The 17,480-nt window shown below is 37.8% G+C and overlaps 1 protein-coding gene across 2 annotated transcripts in view; it reads right to left on the minus strand.

Moving 5' to 3' along the window:
• NUP35 (nucleoporin 35) overlaps positions 1 to 2,780 on the minus strand; it is a 45,952-nt gene extending 43,172 nt beyond the window's left edge. The window contains exon 1 of one of the 2 annotated variants that reach the window (XM_029934285.1): positions 2,683 to 2,780. The gene's annotated coding sequence lies outside the window, so the exon portion shown is untranslated. The other variant, XM_029934288.1, reaches the window with a different exon arrangement.
• Between the last annotated feature and the right edge of the window lie 14,700 nt (positions 2,781 to 17,480).

The raw sequence follows: 17,480 nt of genomic DNA on the forward strand, positions 1-17,480 counted from the left end.
TTTATTTATTTTTGAGAGACACAGTGTGAGCAGGGGAGGGTCAGAGAGAGAGAATCCAAAGACAGGCTTCAGGCTCTGAGCTAGCTATCAGCACAGAGCCCGATGTGGGGCTCAAACCCACGAACTGTGAGATCATGACCTGAGCCGAAGTCAGGTGCCCAACCACCTAGCGACCCAGGCACCCCATGTTCTCATCTCAGCCTTTGGCAGTTGGTGTAGCATGGATTGCAAGTCACTTAGATTGTGACGTCACATAAAGCACACAGAGGAACCATGCATGACAAGTGATCTGGAGAGTTTTATGATGTTTAAGACATAGGGAACATGTTCAGAAAAATACAAATCCATTAAAAATACAATCCATTTGCATTATCTGATTTCTATAAATATAGTTACCAAAACCATTTCTTTTTTTTTAATGTTTTATTTATTTTTGGTACAGAGAGAGCATGAGAGAGGGAGTGGCAGAGAGAGAAGGAGACAAGGAACGGGAAGCAGGCTCCAGGCTCTGAGCTAGCTGTCAGCACAGAGCCCAGCACAGGGCTCAAAACCACGAACCGTGAGATCATGACCTGAGCCGAAGTCAGAGCCTCAACCGACTGAGCCACCCAGGCACCCAGCCATGTCTTTATAAATTAAAAATAAACTATTACATTTGGAAATGGATGAGTTTTTATAAAAAACTGGCAGAAAGGGGGCAGCCAAATATCAAAGGAAACATCAGTTTAGCTGATTCACCTGTTGTCTTTAAATCAATTAAATAGTTCCTTTCTCTGTTGGAAGTGAAAAAGTAAATCAAAATTTACAAAACGTTGAGAGGGAGAGATAAATAGATGCAATAGAACTTTTGGAGCAGTGAGACTCCCGTGTATATAACACATATACCTAATATAATATGCTATATAATAGTGGATACATGTCATTACAAATATATTCAAGCCCAGAGAACCCTAATATAAACAGTGGATTTTGATGATTATGATGTGTCAGTGTAGTGTCGCCCATCATCACAACAAATGTACCATTCTGCTGGGAGATGTTGATAATGGGGGAGGCTATATGTGTGGGGGGGCCGAGGGCAGATGTGAAACTTGCTGTAAAATTAAAACTGCTCTAAAAAGTAAGGTGTATTTTTTAAAAATTTATTTAACTTTCTGTTGTAATCTTATTTCCTGCTTTTATATTTGAACTGTTGTAATGCCCAAGATTTCAATAACACCCCAAAACCAGAAACCGCCAGGGAGACCAAGTCACGCATGTAAAAGCAAAGGGCATTTATTATTACAGCTTAGGCTTGCCGGGCCTAAGTTCGGGCTCACAGACTTTACCAGCGCAGTGGATCCGTACTGAGAGCCCCGAACAAGGGCTGAGTAGGGTTTTTAATGGGGCTTGTGAAGGGGGAGTTACAAGAAATCATGACATCCAATCATTATTGTATAATAGCATTGGCAGTAACTCTAACGATACACATTGTCCAGGGTGTTTGTTACTTTGGCGGGACCCAATTACAACATTCAGAGTACCTTTAAAATCAAACAATTACAGGGCGAGCCTAGGCTCTTGTTTGGCGACTATCGGGTTAACTTTAACATTAGGTAACAGGGTCCTATCTAAAATTTCCATCTGTAGACCTCACCCTTAGGAATGTGGAGAGTGGTAGCTGGCCTTCCCTGACTGGGTGTTGTGAAGGTGGTCTCCCCTGCTCTAGGCAATGTGTAACTGCCTGTTAGTTTCGGGCAACTGAAACCTAGGCCTTCTAGATCAGAGGGGGAACTTAAAGCCTATCATGGCGTCTGTTTGGTTTAGCCTTACACTGTCATATAGGTTTAATCAGATATTGGAAAGCCCCGTGAAAGTTTATAGCTGCCAAAATAGACAACTTTGGAAAAGAATAGGATTGATTTTATAAAGAGTTTTGTCTGGGATTTCCCTTGAGATCATCTGTTTGGAGGGGTAAGGGCAGGAGCCGGGAGGGAGAAGAATGGCTAAGGAAGTCCTTTAAACAAGAAAAGCCATGGAGTGATAATTATAATTAATAATAATTAATTATAATATGTTATAATTAATTATAATTAATTTTGTGTTATGTTTGACATTTTCCCTAATTAAATTCTTTTTTTATTCAATAAGCCTAAATTCTAGGGTGTTCAAAGGTCATATATTTTTACCCCATTTATGTAAAAAACGGAGACTGAAACAATGGAAAAATAAATCTTTCCTTACTTAATAATGTCTTCATTTAGAGAAACAGCAGCATTTTGTTTAGGATAGGAGCAAATTTTGATTTTAAATACTCCATTGTTATGTGACATTAAAATCTCTAAAGGTTAGCTTTTTAATATGAATGGATTAAATAATAGTAACTAATTCATATGTAATACATTGACTTATTTACCTAGTGAATAGATATATAAAATATATACTCAATAACTGAAAATTACACTAATGTTCTTATCTGTCATTCAGTATATTAAGTAGCTTTTAATAAATTAATTTTGCTTCTTTCCCCATTAATCCACCAAAGAGCTCTTGCCAGGGTTACCAAAGATCTCTATGAAGCTAAATTCAAGACATTTTCAGTCCTCGTCTTAAAAAAATTTCCATAGCCTCAGTTCACATTTCATACGCTTTGAAATTCTCCTTAGTTTCACTCACATTATAGTCTCTTGGTTCTCCTCTTACCTCTGTGATCATATGGCTAAATTTCTTTTCTTGGCTCATCCTTCCCTAGCCAGCCTTTAAATGTTGTTGTTCCCCAAGGCTCAATCTTACGGTCTGGCCTTACTCAAAATTCTTTCCTCTGTGATGTCATCTGTGTCCATTACCTTCAGTGACTCTCAATTCATACCACCAACCCAGATCTTTCTCTGAGGTCCAAATTTATATATTCAATTGCCTCTACAACATCTGCACTTAGATATTTCAAACAAACCCCAAAATCAACTAGAAAAACACAAACTTAAAGTCTTTTCTGTAAAACATGAATATTTGTCTCAGAGAAAGACACCACCGGCTATCTCACTGGTAAAGCCTGAAACCTTGGAATGGTCTTGAAAACCTCTTTCCAACACCAGTCCAGTACCAGGTCTTGTGAATTCTGCTTTTAAATACCTTGTAAATATATCCACTTCTTAGTGTCTTATTGCTATAGCCAAATCCCAGCTTTTTCATCTGCTACCTGGACTCAGCTTCCTGATTGCTCTTCCTTTTCCTCCTTTAAAAAATTTTTTTTAATGTTTTATTTATTTTTGAGACAGAGAGAGACAGAGCATGAGCAGGGAGGGGCAGAGAGAGAGGGAGACACAGAATCGTAGACATGCTCCAGGCTCTGAGCTGTCAGCACAGAGCCCGATGTGGGGCTCGAACCCACAAACGTTGAGATCATGACCTGAGCCAAAGTTGGAGGCTTAACCGATTGAGCCACCCAGGCGCCCCTTCCTTTTCCTCCTTAATCCATTCTACACAATGAAGTAAGAGTGACCTTTTAAAAATAACTTTCTGAGCAAGTTGCTTTCCTGTTTAAAACCTTTCCATGGTTTCCACTGCTCTAAAAGACCAAAATCCTAAATCCCCCTGCAGGCTTCTACTTGACTGGCCTAATAGTGCAGCCTCATCTGAAGGATCTCATCTCCTCTTGTTTGCTGCTCCAGCCGCTCAGCCTGCTTTCCATTACTCTAATGTGCCATGCTTCTTCCCACTCCTGGGTCTTTACATGTATTCTTCCTTCGGTTCTGGAAGATCTCTGACAACCCACTCCCCTCACTTGGTTAACACCTATTTATCTTTTAGAATTGATCTCAAATGTCACTCAAAAGTTAGGAAAGCTTTCCTGTGTAATTAGACAAGATCACACTTTGAATTATACACTTCTGTAAATTTTAGAATAATATCTACCCCCAGATTGTAAACTCCACGAGACCAGGTACTTGGATTTTTGTTGTTGTTGTTGTTGTTAACGTTTTTAAATATTTATTTATTTTTGAGAGAGAGAGATTGAAAGAGAACAGAGTGGGAGCAGGGGAGGGGCAGAGAGGGAGACCAGAATCCGAAGCAGGCTCCAGGCTCTAAGCTGTCAACACAGAGCCTGACGTGGAGCTCGAACTCATAAACCATGAGATCATGACCGTGTATGCTTAGCCAACCAAGCCACTGAGGTGCCCCTTGTTAACATTTTTTAATGAAACCTTTATTATTATGAAATATTTGTAAATTTACAGGAAATTGTATAAAATAATGCAGAGAGATCCCACACCTGCTTTACCCAGTTTACCCCAATGGTAACATCTTGCCAAACTATAGTACAGTGTCAGAACCAGTATATTGAACATTGATACATCAAGACAGAAGACATATCCAGTCCTGCAAGGATCTGTCATCTTGCCCTTTTAAAACCTCAGCCACTTCCCTCTATTGCCACCAACTTCTTAATCTCTGGCAACCACCAATCTTTCCTCTGTTTCTATAATTTTGTCATCTCAAGAATGTTATATTAATGAAATAACACAGTGTATAACATTTGAGGATTTGCTTTTCACTCAGCATAAGTCTCTGGAGGTTCATCCAGAGTGTTGCAGGTATCAGTAGTTCATTCAGTTTTGTTGCTTAGTGATGTTCCATGGTATGGATGCACTAACACTGTAATATTGTTAACCATTTACTCGTTAGAGAACATCTAGGTTGTTTCCACTTTGGGCTATTATAAGTAAAGCTGCTCTAAACATTCACATACTGGTTTTTGTATTAATATACATCATCATTTCTCTGAGAAAATGGCCAGGATTATCATTGCTACATCTTATGGTAGTTGTATATTCAGCTTTTTAAGAAACTGCCAACTGTTTTCCAGAGTGGCTGTACCACTTTACAGTCCCACCAGCAATATGTAAAGTGATCCCGTTTCTTCACATCCTTGCCAAAATTTATGGTGGCATTATTTTTTATTTTAACCATTTTGATACATATGTAGTGATACCTTATTGTAGTTCTAACTTGCACTTCCCTGATGGCTCATGATGTTGAACCTCTTATCACATGCTTATCTATCATATGTATATCCTTTTCAGTAAAATGTCTCCTCATGTCTTTTGTCCATTTTCTAATTTGATGGAGTTTTTACTATTGAGTTTTGAGAGTTCTTTAATACATTCTATACACTAGTCTTTTGTTGGATATATGGTTTGCAAATATTTTTTTCCTACTCTGTAGCTTATCTTTTCATCCTTTTAATAAGGTCTTTCACAGAGTAAAACATTTAAATATTGATTAAGTCCAGTTTATGCACTTTTCCATTTATGGATCATGAGTTTGGTGTCAAGCCTAAGAACTTGCCTAGCAGTAGATCTTAAAGATTCTTTCCTATTCTTTTCTAAAACTTTTATAGTTTTACATTTGTTTGTGCTCCATTAAAAAAATGTTTTAATGTTTATTTGTTTTTGAGAGATAGCATGAATAGGGGAGGGGGGAAGGGGAAGAGAGAGAGAGAGAGAGAGGGAGAGAGAATCCGAAGCAGGCTCCAGGCTCTGAGCTGTCAGCACAGAGTCCGACTTGGGGCTCCAACTCCTGAACCCTGAGATCATAACCTGAGCCGAAGTTGGACACTTAACCAACCAAGCCACCCAGGTACCTTTGTGTGCTTCATATTTTAATTAAATTTTGTTGAAGATATTAGACTACAACAAAGTTCATTTTTTAAACTATGAAAATCCAGATAGGCAGTTGCTCCAGCACCATTTGTTAAAAAGGCTATCTTTCTTTCTTTGCTTTCGTACTTTTGTCAAAAGTCAATTGAATTTGTTCATGTGGGTCTATTTCCAAAGTTCTCTGTTCTTTTTGTTCCATTGATCAATGTGCCCATCTCTCTGTCAACGACATAATCTTGACCACTGTAGCTATATACTAAGTCTTATAGCTATATGATAAATACTGCTATAGCTTTATAATAAACACACTTTTTTCTTTTTAAAAATTCTTATAGCTATTCTTGTTCTTTGCCTTCCTGCATATATTTTAGAATTATCTTATCTATATCTATAAAACTTCTTGCTGAGATTTTGATAGGAATTGCATTAAACTGTATATCAACCTGAGGAAAATTGACATCTTCACTATGGTGAATCTTCTAATCCATGAACACAGCATATTTCTCCATTTATTTAGATCTTCAATTTCTTTTATCAGGATTCTGAGATTTGGGGCATATGAATCCTATACATGTTTTGTTAGATTTATATCTCAGTATTTGTCCATCTGTCTTTCTCTTTCTCTCTCTTTTTTGAACGATTGTAAAAAGTATTGCCTTTTATTTTTTTAAGTTTATTTATTTTTAAGAGAGAACGAGAGATAGCGGCGGAGGGGGAGAGGCAGAGAGAGAGGGAAACAGAGGATCCAAAGCTAATTCTGTGCTGACAGCAGACAGCCCAGTGCGGGACTTGAACTCAAAACCGTGAGATAACTGACTGAGCCACCAGGAGTCCCCAGTATTGCCTTTTAAATTTTGGTGACCAAGTGTTCATTGCAAGTATGTAGAAATTAAATTAATTGTATATACTTATCTGGTATTCTACAGCCTTGCTGAACTCACTAATTCTAGTCTTTTTGTAGATTCTTTGGTATTTTTATGTAGACAACAGTGCTGTCTACAAAACAGACACTTGTATTTCTTCCTCTCTGATCTGTATACCTTTTATTTCCTTTTCTTGATTTATTGCACTGGCTAAAAATTGAAACAATAAATTGAAGAAGAGCAATGAGCATGTGTGTCCTTGCCTTGTTCCCAATTAAAGAAAAAAAGCATGCCGTCTTTCACCGTGAATGATAATGTTAGCTATAGGTTTTTTGTAGTTCTTTTTATCAAGTTGAGAAAATTCTTCCTTTTTTTTATTTTTCTGGGGTGGGGGGTACTGAGTGGGTGTTGAAGTCTGTCAAATGCCTTTTCTGCCCTGACTGCTGTGATCATGGGACCTTTCTTCTTTGCCTGATAATATGGTGGATTATACTGGTTGACTTACAAATGTTGAACCAGCTTTGCATATCTGAAATAAACCCCACTCTGTCATGATATATAATTCATTTTTTATATGGCTAAATTCTATTCTCTAATATTTTTTCAAGGAATTTCACATGTATATTTCAAGGGTGATATTGGCTGTAGTTTTCTTTTTATTCACTGTCATTTGTCTGGTTTGTATGAGACTAAAACTAACTTCATAAAATGAATTGGAAAGCATTCCCTTCTCTTCTATTTTCTGGAAGAAACTGTACAGAAGTAGTGTTAATCCCTTGTGAACACTTGGTAGAATTCTCCAATGAAGTTTTATAAGAAAATCTGATCTTGAAGATTTCTCTTTTTAGTAGCTTTTAAATTTCTAATTCAATTTACCTAATAGTCTATACAGCTGTTCAAAATATTTAATCATGTTGAGTGAATTGTGGTAATTTGTACCTTTCAAGGAAGTGTCGTTAAGTTGCCAAGTTTATATGTATAGAGCTGTTCATAGTATCTCTTTACTCTCCTTTTGATGTCTGCAGTCTGATATTCCGTTTAATTGCTGATACTGGTAATTTGTGTCTTCTCTCTTTTTTCTTTGACAATATTACAAGAGGTTTGTTAATTTTATTGGTCTTTTCAAAGAACCAACTCTTTGTTTCATTGATTTTCTCTATTTTCCATTTTTAATTTCATTGATTTCTTTCAGCTTTCTGTTTTCTTTGTTCTTCTTTTCCTTTTCTAGGTTCTTTTTTTTTTCTTTTTCTAGGTTCTTGAAGGAAGGGCTTAGATTATTGATTTGAGACTTTTCCTTTTTTCTAATGTATGTATTCATATCTCCTATAAATTTCCCTTTCAGCACTGTTTTAGCTATGTCCCACACAGTTTTCTATGATTATTTTTATTTTCATTCAGTTTAATGTATTTTTTGTTTCCTGAAATATTTGCCTTATTTACCCAGTGGATTATTTTAAAGTATGCTGCTTAATTTCCAAGTGTTGGGAGATTTTCCTGGTATCACTCTATTAATGATTTGTAATATCGTTCCAAGAAATACATTCCAGGGGTGCCTAGGTGGCTCAGTTGGTTAAGCATCTGACTCTTGATTTGGGTTCAGGTCATGATCTCACTGTTAGTGGGATCAAGCCCCACTTTGGGCTCTGCACTGGTAGCATGGGGCCTGCTTGGGATTCTCTCTCTCTCTCTGCCCCTCCCCAACTTACATACGGGCTTAGTCTCTCTCAAAACAAATATATTAAGAAGATACAGTCTATATGATTTTACATTTTTGGGGGTTTGATTTATACCTCAGGATATGGTCTATCTTGGTATATGTTCCATGGGCACCTGAGAAAAATGAATATTCAGCTGCTATTGAAAGGGGTAGTCTATAAATGTCAACTGGATCATGTTGGTTGATGGTATTGAGTTCTTCTATATCCTTGTTTGTTTGTTTGTTTGTTTGTTTTACATTTGTCCTACCATTTGGTAAGGAATGAAGTGTCCAAGTATGATTGTAGATTTGTCTATTCTTTCAGGTCTATAAATTTTTGCTTTGCATATTTTGCATCTGTATTGTACATATACAATAATGAATGCTAGGTCTTGTTGATATGATTAATCAATAAAACTAAAAAGCAACCTTTGGAATGGGAGAAGATATTTGCAAATGATATATCCAGAAAAGGGGAGTATCCAAAATCTATAAAGAACTTACAAAACTCAACACCCGAAAAACAAATAATCCAGTTAAGAAATGGCTAGGGTGCCTGGGTGGCTCAGTCGGTTGAGCATCCAGCTTTGACTCAGGTCATGATCTCACGGTTCGTGGGTTCAAGCCCTGCGTCGGGCTCTGTGCTGACAGCTAGCTCAGAGCGTGGAGCCTGTTTCAGATTCTGTGTCTCCCTCTCTCTCTGACCCTCCCCTGCTCATGCTGTCTCTCTCTGTCTCTCAAAAATAAATAAAAAACAGAAAAAAAAAAGAAATGGGCAGAAGACATGAATAGACATCTTTCCAAAATAGACATACAGATGGCCAACAGACCCATGAAAAGATGCTCAACATCACTCATCAGGGAAATACAAATCAACACTACAATGAGGTATCACACGCATCAAAATGGCTAACATTAACAACACAGAAAACAACAGATGTTGGTGAGGATGCGGAGAAAGAGGAACCCTCTTACACTGCTGGTGAGAATACACAGTGGTGCAGACACTCTGGAAAACTGTATGGAGGTTCCTCAAAAAATTAAAAATAGAACTACCCTAGGACCCAGCAACTGCACCAGTTGGTATTACCCAAAGGATACCAAAATACTGATCCAAAGGAACACATGCAACCCGATGTTTACAATAGCATTATCAACAATAGCCAACTATGGAGAGAGCCCAAATGTCCTTTGACTAATGAATGGATAAAGAAGTTGTGGTATGTATACAATGGAATATTACTCAGCCATAAAAAGAGTGAAATCTTGCCATTTGCAACCATGTGGATAGAGCTAGAGTGTATTATACTAAGCAAAATAAGTCAGTCAGAGAAAGACAACTATCATATGATTTCACTCATATGTGGGATTTAAGAAACCAAACAAATGGACATGGGGAAAAAACAAAGGGGAGGCAAATACAGACTCTTAACTATAGAGAACAAACTGAGGGTTACTGGAGGGGAGATAGGCAAGCAGATGGGCTAAATGGGTGATGGGAATTAAGGATGAGCACTGAGTGTTATATGTAAGTGATGAGTCACTAAAGTCTATGCCTAAAACCAAGACTCCACTATCTTTTACCTAACTACAATTTAAATTAAAACCTAAAAAAAAGCCTAAAATTTTTAGGTATCTTTTCCTGCAATGAAAAGAATATACAATTGATATCTGTGGACAGATTTTTTTCCTGGTGATGATAAGAGCAGGAATTTGCTTTCTTTAAACTTTTGCTTTTGTTGTTAATTGACATTACCTTTGTAGGAAGTTACTGGTGAGGAGGAGTTTTTGTATTTCTTCTTAAGGCTACTATTGCCTTCAATAAGACAGGAGTAATTGTGTTTGGAGATCCTTAGAAAATACTGCCCCTGCAGGCCAAGACTCTTGGCAATTTGTCTACTTTTCCTGAGGAAAAGGGCACCATGGTTCACATGGTTCAGACATTTTAAAATTGGAGAAAATCAATGTTGATGATGTCTGATTATTACTAAACAGTATTACTTTGAACACAAGCTTCACAGGTTAGGAATTTTTGTGTTTTGCTCACCATTGTATCCCCAGTGCCTAGAACAGTGTCTAACATGTGGTAGATGACCAATAAATATTTGCTCGATGAAAAAGTAGAGTCTACAGGGGAGCCCCTAATATGAAACAAGTTCTATGTATTGAAGAAGTACTGAGAAAAACTGCTACTAATGTCCTCAAAGCCAGATCAGCCCATGCTGTGAGAGTGCCATGCAGCTGAAGATAGGCAATGATTGTATCAGTCCTTTTCAAAAAAGGAAAGGAGAATGCTATAAATTATACTTAAAAAAAACTATTGTTATAGGAAATTATACATTTCCTAATCCTGGGAAAAATTTATACATCTTTTTGTTTCTGAGAAAAAAAAAAGGATACATCAGAGATAGCTTTGGTTTATGAAGTCATGTGAGATAATGAACCACTTCTTTCAGTGAAGAAAGGAGGTTGCTGGATGGAGAAAGGTTAGGTGTGTGAAAAAAAAAAAACCCACCACACTAGCCTTGTTGACCAAATGAAATCGTTTACTTAGGGGATGAATTAAACTTGTTTAAATGGTTGATTAACTTACCCTATGAAAAGGAAAATTCAACCAAGAGAGAGCTTTGTCTAATAATAGGAACTAATATGTAGCATTGCTCTTTCCAAGGCAGTCCAACCCTTTTGTCAATAACTTGTAGACATGGCATTCTTACACAGTTCACAGATTTTATGAAACCAAAAATAATAATAAATATGGTAGGTGACAAACAGGATCCCAAATGATTTTCATTGTTTAGTATGCTAGATAGTCTCTCTTGGATACTACAGATTTACCCTTTTTCTGTCCTGCCGTGCCCCTCAGGCGATCTATATGTAAAGGTTGTGTCATCTTGCTTCCACCAACTTCCTGCTTCTGGCTGAGTCTAGCCAACTAAAGTCACAGGGAAGAGATTGGAGGAGGAGAAGAAAGAGAAATCCAGGTATTTATTTCCAGGGCTCCCGCCCTGTCAGGCCACAGTTGAGCAATGACTCTGGGCCTCTACCTAAGGCCACTGCTCCCGCCTCTCTAGCAGTACCTCTCCATGGCTACAAGTTTTCCAACATTCAGGTAACTTCTCTGACTCCTTGCACTTTCTGTCCAAGAGGTTGCAGTGGCTGTTCACTACTGCTAGATTCAAAGTGCTTCTCCATGTCCTGAATGTTCCCTCTGTCCACACCTTTGTAAATAAACCCTTTATTAAAGTCTCTTTAATTCCCTTTTGAATATGCCATCTTCTCCTGTTTTTCTTTTTTTAATGTTTTATTATTTTAGAGACAAAGACAGAGCCAGAGCCAGAGCCAGAGCCAGAGGGAGAGCAAGAGCGAGCGAGCGAGCGAGAGAGAGAGAGAGAGAGAGAGAGAGAGAGAGAACAGGGGAGGGGCAGGGGCAGAGAAAGAAGACAGAGAATCTGAGGTGGGCTCCAGGTTCTAAGCTGTCAGCACAGCCTGATGCAGAGTTTGAACTCACAAACTGCAAGATCATAACCTGAGCTGAAGTCAGATGCTTAACTGACTGAGCCACCCAGGCGCCCCTTACCCCCTATTTTTAAATTCTATTTAGGCTGGGGGTGGGAGCAAAAAAAAGTACAATATGGCGATAAGAAGAAATAACAGGATCAAAAAAATTATGGTTAATTACAAGTGCAATATGAGATTATAAGTAATGTGATGAGGCTCCCAAGAAACCATATAACTTGGAGTTCCCCTAGTGCATCTATCAGTGACCAAAATAAGAGAAGTCATACTCATATACCTAGGTCTGTTCTTGTGTACTCTGTGCCACTGATCTATTTTGTTTCTTTTCGTGTTAAAATCACACTATTTGAGTGATGCTAATTGCTATTAAGGACATTTGGGGAGTTTGTCTTTTTTTTATTGTTTATTTTTGAGAGAGAGAGAGACAGCATGAGTGGGGTAGGGGCAGACAGAGGGAGACACAGAATCGGAAGCAGGCTCTAGGCTCTGAGTGGTCATCACAGAGCCCCATGCGGTGCTTGAACGCATGAGCTGTGAGTTCATGACCTGAGCCAAAGTCAGACACTTAACCAACTGAGCCACCCAGGCGCCCCTGGAGAGTTTGTCTTTTTAATGGTGGGGGTAGGAGGAATGCGGCTATATTCTCAGTAGCTATCTACCTCACTAGGCAAAGCACCTACATCCCTGTTTTAACTAGTGGTCAAAGGCCTCCATTGCTAATTCTTTAGCAAAAGTCTGGAGGAGCTGGCCAAATGCCCATCTGACCCTTCAATTCTTATACCCAGCCCACACCAACATAATCTTTCCCTAGACAATATCCATCCATAGTCTCTATGCTCAGAGCAATTCTGGAATGATTCCATCTTCAAAGGAGTTTTAGGTATATATGATTTGAGCTGTGGTTCCTTTTATCCTTAATTCTACATATTTCCAGAAATTGTTCAAAATTTCTCCTCCACTGGTGACAGTGTTTCTTACTTTCTTGTGCTCTTAAAGATTTATATATTTATTATCTTTCTAAGGGAATGGGTATATCAGATGGGGCTGCCAACTAGATCCAACCACAATAACTGTTATACTTCTACTACTATACTAATAGTAATGAATACTTAATAAGAACAATGTGCCAGGTGCTGTGCAAAAGATTAGCTTACATTATCTCAATCTTTAAAACAACTCAATGAAGAGGTCTAGAGATGTTAACTTAGCCATGTAAGCACTGGAGTAGAAATTTAAATTAAGACACTCTGACTTCAGAGCTCAGGCTCTTATTTCTGGGAAAAAAACCACATTTGCCTTTATAAAAGGTAACAAACAGATCTCTAGTGGCAAGATATTATCTGTTTTCATTTACCCCTCAGAATTCATGAGGTTGCACAGTAGTAATTACAATGAGTATTAAGTAAATTCACAAATTTAGTAGAAGCACTGAGCTACAGACAGAGGGAAATGGGAGCTTAGAGTGCAAGCAATAGAACACATTTCCTCTCCTGCTGATATGCAAGTGGATGAGTGGGTAAAAAATAAGAGCAAAAGCAAATTGTACTCTTTTTTTTAAAGTGACGAGTTTATCACTCTATAAATAAGGATTAACAAAATCAAGTCATTGTGTACATATCCTTATATTGGGCATCATTTACATTGATAGAATTAAACTCTCAAAAATAACCCAACATTAGTATCATTATTGATTACTATCATAATCTACATGCTTGTAACATAGCTTGGCCTGCTGTTAGAAATATTCTGCAAGAGAGGCACCTGGGTGGCTCAGTGAGTTAAGCATCAGACTCTTGATTTTGGCTCAGGTCATGATCTTGCAGTTCCTGCATTTGAGCCCCACATCAGGCTCTGTGCTGACAGCATGAAGCCTGCTTGGGATTCTGTCTCCTCTGTCTCTGCCCTTCCCCCCATTCGTGCTCCCTATCTTGCTCAAAAATAAGCTTTTCTTTATTTTAAAGAAATACTCCACAAGAACCATTACTAAAATAATTGTAAACTGTAGACTGGATCAGTCTGGATCCAATTGGTATATAAAATAAACCATACACTAATTTAAACAAGATAAGTTTAATATAAAGATTTATTAACTATAATAAGATTGGAATAATGAGGGATTGTTTACAAAGAACTATAAACAACACAGGGTTACAGCAAATATAAAGATATAAAGAACAGCCACCACCCCTGGGGATGAGAATTCAAGGAAGAACATTCCCAGGGTTGAAATCTGAATCTTGTTGCAGAGTGAAGCCATAGCTCACTGGAGGGCAGAGAAAGTGCTATGATGTTGACTGGTTGAACTTGACAGAAGCCCACCCCCTAGGGTGCCAGGAAAAGCTGTTGATAGGGAGTTGTCCGGGTGCTGGGTGCTACAAGAGCCAAGTGCTGGAGAAGCCACCTGTGCTACAAGACCAGGTGGTGGAGAAGCTTCGAGCACTGTAGGAGCCTGGCGGGACTGCCAGAAAACTGTACCGCGGGAGCCTACCTGAGGAACCTACCAGAACAGAGAGATGCCCCTTCCTCCTGAAGGATCTCTCCAACACGGTTGCCCTCCACTGACAAAACTCAGCCTCAGACCAACTGTCAACAGAAAAATATTTCAATGGCCCATCTTCCTTTCTGCAGGAGCAATGAAGGGTAGGTTTAGAGCTGAGAGACAATAAATTGATAATTGGCACATAAACCATTGTTCTTTTGTATCATGAGTGAATGCAAAATACCATATATGCTGATTATTTGATTTCTAAATAATGTTGGTGGAAGACTTGAGGAAAAAGGCACTATTTGCTGCCTTGAGTGCTTTGTGGATCCCATTTCAGACCTATCATTCCAAACTGTCATCTTCATGCACTGACAGATAGGGCTATTGATTAAATTACAGGCCATTTGCCATAACTTGAATTGTAATCTGCAGTGGCTAGTATTAAATTGCTCAAACAACATGTATCATTCCCCCCCTTCCCCCTCCCTTTCTTCTAACAAGCAATTTTTGAAAACCTGCAATGGGATAGATACACACTGGCACACATAAACATAGTAAAAATCTCTGCCCACTTTGGGAGCCCGAATTTTGATGGAAAAAGCAACAAAGTAAAGTAAAAATACACAGAATGTTAGGGATAATTAGGGCATGCAGTCAACAAACAGGAGAGGAAGGACACCTGGGTGGCGCAGTCAGTAAACAAACAGGAGAGGAGGCTAAAAGTGTTAGGGATGGGGCAATTTTGAATAACGTCGCCAGAGGTTTTAACTACGAGTTCACACTTGAGCTCAGATCTGATGTTTCTGGGGGGAATGTGTTGCAGGTAGAGAGAAAAGATCATAATGTAATGGGGTCTTGATATGCATTTTCAAGGAAAAGCAGAGGCCAGTGTGGCTGAAGCAGAGAGGAAGAAAGCAGTCAGCAATGAGGTCAGAGAAGTAATAGTGAACATGGGAGGTCGCAGTCAGTCTGTGTCCAAATAACCTCAATGCTATCATGGTTAGAACATTCAGTAGTTTAAGAGTGATTCAACATATTCTCTTGATTTAAAGTACTAGAACATTCTATTGAATTTTCACTGCCAATTTATCCACTGTAATGCCAATAAGATCTTAGTGTTTCTTTTCCCAGAGTGTCTGGCACAACAAATCTCCATAGACCTTAAACTAACTTATATTCCAAAATGTTATAATTTTGTGTCTTGCCAACAGAATATTTAACCCAGAATTTGACAATAAGTAGTAAATCTTTTAAAACAAATAGCCTCAAATATATAAAGGTATTAATGGGGGAAAAGAGTAAATGTATTATTTTTATTAAAAATCTACCAATACCTAGAAACAATAAAGGGTACATTATAAATATCGGTACAAAACAAGTAGGCCAAAGCTGGAAAAGTTTAGCTCTAAGTTATTTTTAAAAGTATGAAACAAACCATACATTTTTTAAACTTTAAATGTCAGTATATGGATTTTAAGAATATAAAACCTTAAAATGTTCTTTTAACATTTATTTAACATTCTTAACTACAGAGTGGCTAAATATGTTCAAGATCCTTTGGGTATAAAAATTATTTAGTCACCTAGCAAACCAATTACAGGGGACTTTTGAACAACATGGATTTAAACTACATGGGTCCTCGTACATGCAGATTTTTTTTGCAGTAAATACTGTAATTAGATTGCTCTTTATGATTTTAATAATTCTTTTCTCTAGATTATTGTTAGAACACAGTATATAATTCATATAATGTACAAAATGTGTTGACTATTTATGTTATCAGTTAGGCTTCCAGTCCACAGTAGGCTACTAGTAGTTAAGTTTTGGGGGAGGGGGGCAGCCAGAGCCCCTAATCCTTGTGTTGTTCAAGGAGGATCAATTCATCATGCTATATTTCTGTTGTTTTAAAATGTATTGTGGTTTTGCTTAGGGTGTTAATATTTAATACAGTACTCTTATACTTGCTACATCTGGAATATTTGGAGAAATTACTTTTGAGGGGACTTTATACATTTGAACCATTTGAGTTACTAATAATCACATTAACAAATTCAGAAATTTTGCCCACCATCACTAAAATTATCCACCAGAACTAAAGTAGGTTCTCTATGTCACACGCAAAGAAATTTCCAAGTTTTATATCCATACATTTCAATCAGGTTCAAAAGGGGAGAAGGGATGTGAAGTAAAACTGCAATAAGAAATCCATTTTTATCTTTTTTCAATGTTTATTTTTGAGAGAAAGAGCGTGAGCAAGGGAGGGGCAGAAAGAGAGGGGGACACAGGATTCAAAGCGGCTCTGTACTGACAGCAGCAAGCTCAATGCAGAGCACAAACCCACCAACCACGAGATCATGATCTGAGATAAAGTCGGATGCTCAACAACTGAGCCCCGCAGGTGCCCTGCAATAACAATTTTAAATACCATACTCCATTTTACCTGAAATCCTTGAGTTAGTATAATGGTCTACATTTTACCCAAAGGAAACTAAGAAAACTATTTCTTCAATTTTCAAAAAAAAAATAAATACTTCTTGGGTTTTCATTTCAAATTATATGTAATCACAAACCTATATTATTATTTTTTCAAGTTTATTTATTTATTTATTTTGAGAGAGAGAGAGAGAGAGAGAGGTAAAGAGAGAGGGACAGACAGAATCCCAAGCAGGCTCCATGCAGGGTTTGAATTGGGAGATCATGACCAGAACCGAAACCAAGAATCAGACACATAACTGAGCCACCCAGGCACCCCTCACACACACCTGTATTAAAGCACAAAATTTAAAAAAAAAAAAAAAAGCACAAATTAGGGGCACTTAAGTGACTCAGTTGATTTAGTGGCCGATTCTTGATTTCCACTCAGGTTATGATCTCACGATTTGTGAGATCAAGCCCCATGTCAGTCTCTACACTAAGTATGCGGAGCCTGCTTGGGATTCAGTCTCTCTCTGCACTTCCCCTAGTGCACTCGTGCACTCTCTCTCTCTCTCTCTCTCTCAAAATAAATGAACTTTAAAAAAAAATAAAGCACTGTTACCAAACACTTAAAAAAATATTAACCTCAAATAGAGTTTTATCATATGTTCTAGTATCTTTGTCTTACTCATCTTTTTCACCTTGCTAGGAAGGCTCCAGATTTCAATGTTTAAAAGGAAATGCTATTTCCTCTTCCCTTTAAAAATGGTAGAAAAATCTATTTTAAAATAGAAGCAAAAACTGCTTGAAACATTTTTCCTGTCCTCAAAACAGATCTATATTTGATATACATTTTTTATTTA

This window comes from Suricata suricatta, chromosome 3 (genome assembly GCF_006229205.1).
Source record: "Suricata suricatta isolate VVHF042 chromosome 3, meerkat_22Aug2017_6uvM2_HiC, whole genome shotgun sequence".
Lineage (NCBI taxonomy): Eukaryota > Metazoa > Chordata > Mammalia > Carnivora > Herpestidae > Suricata > Suricata suricatta.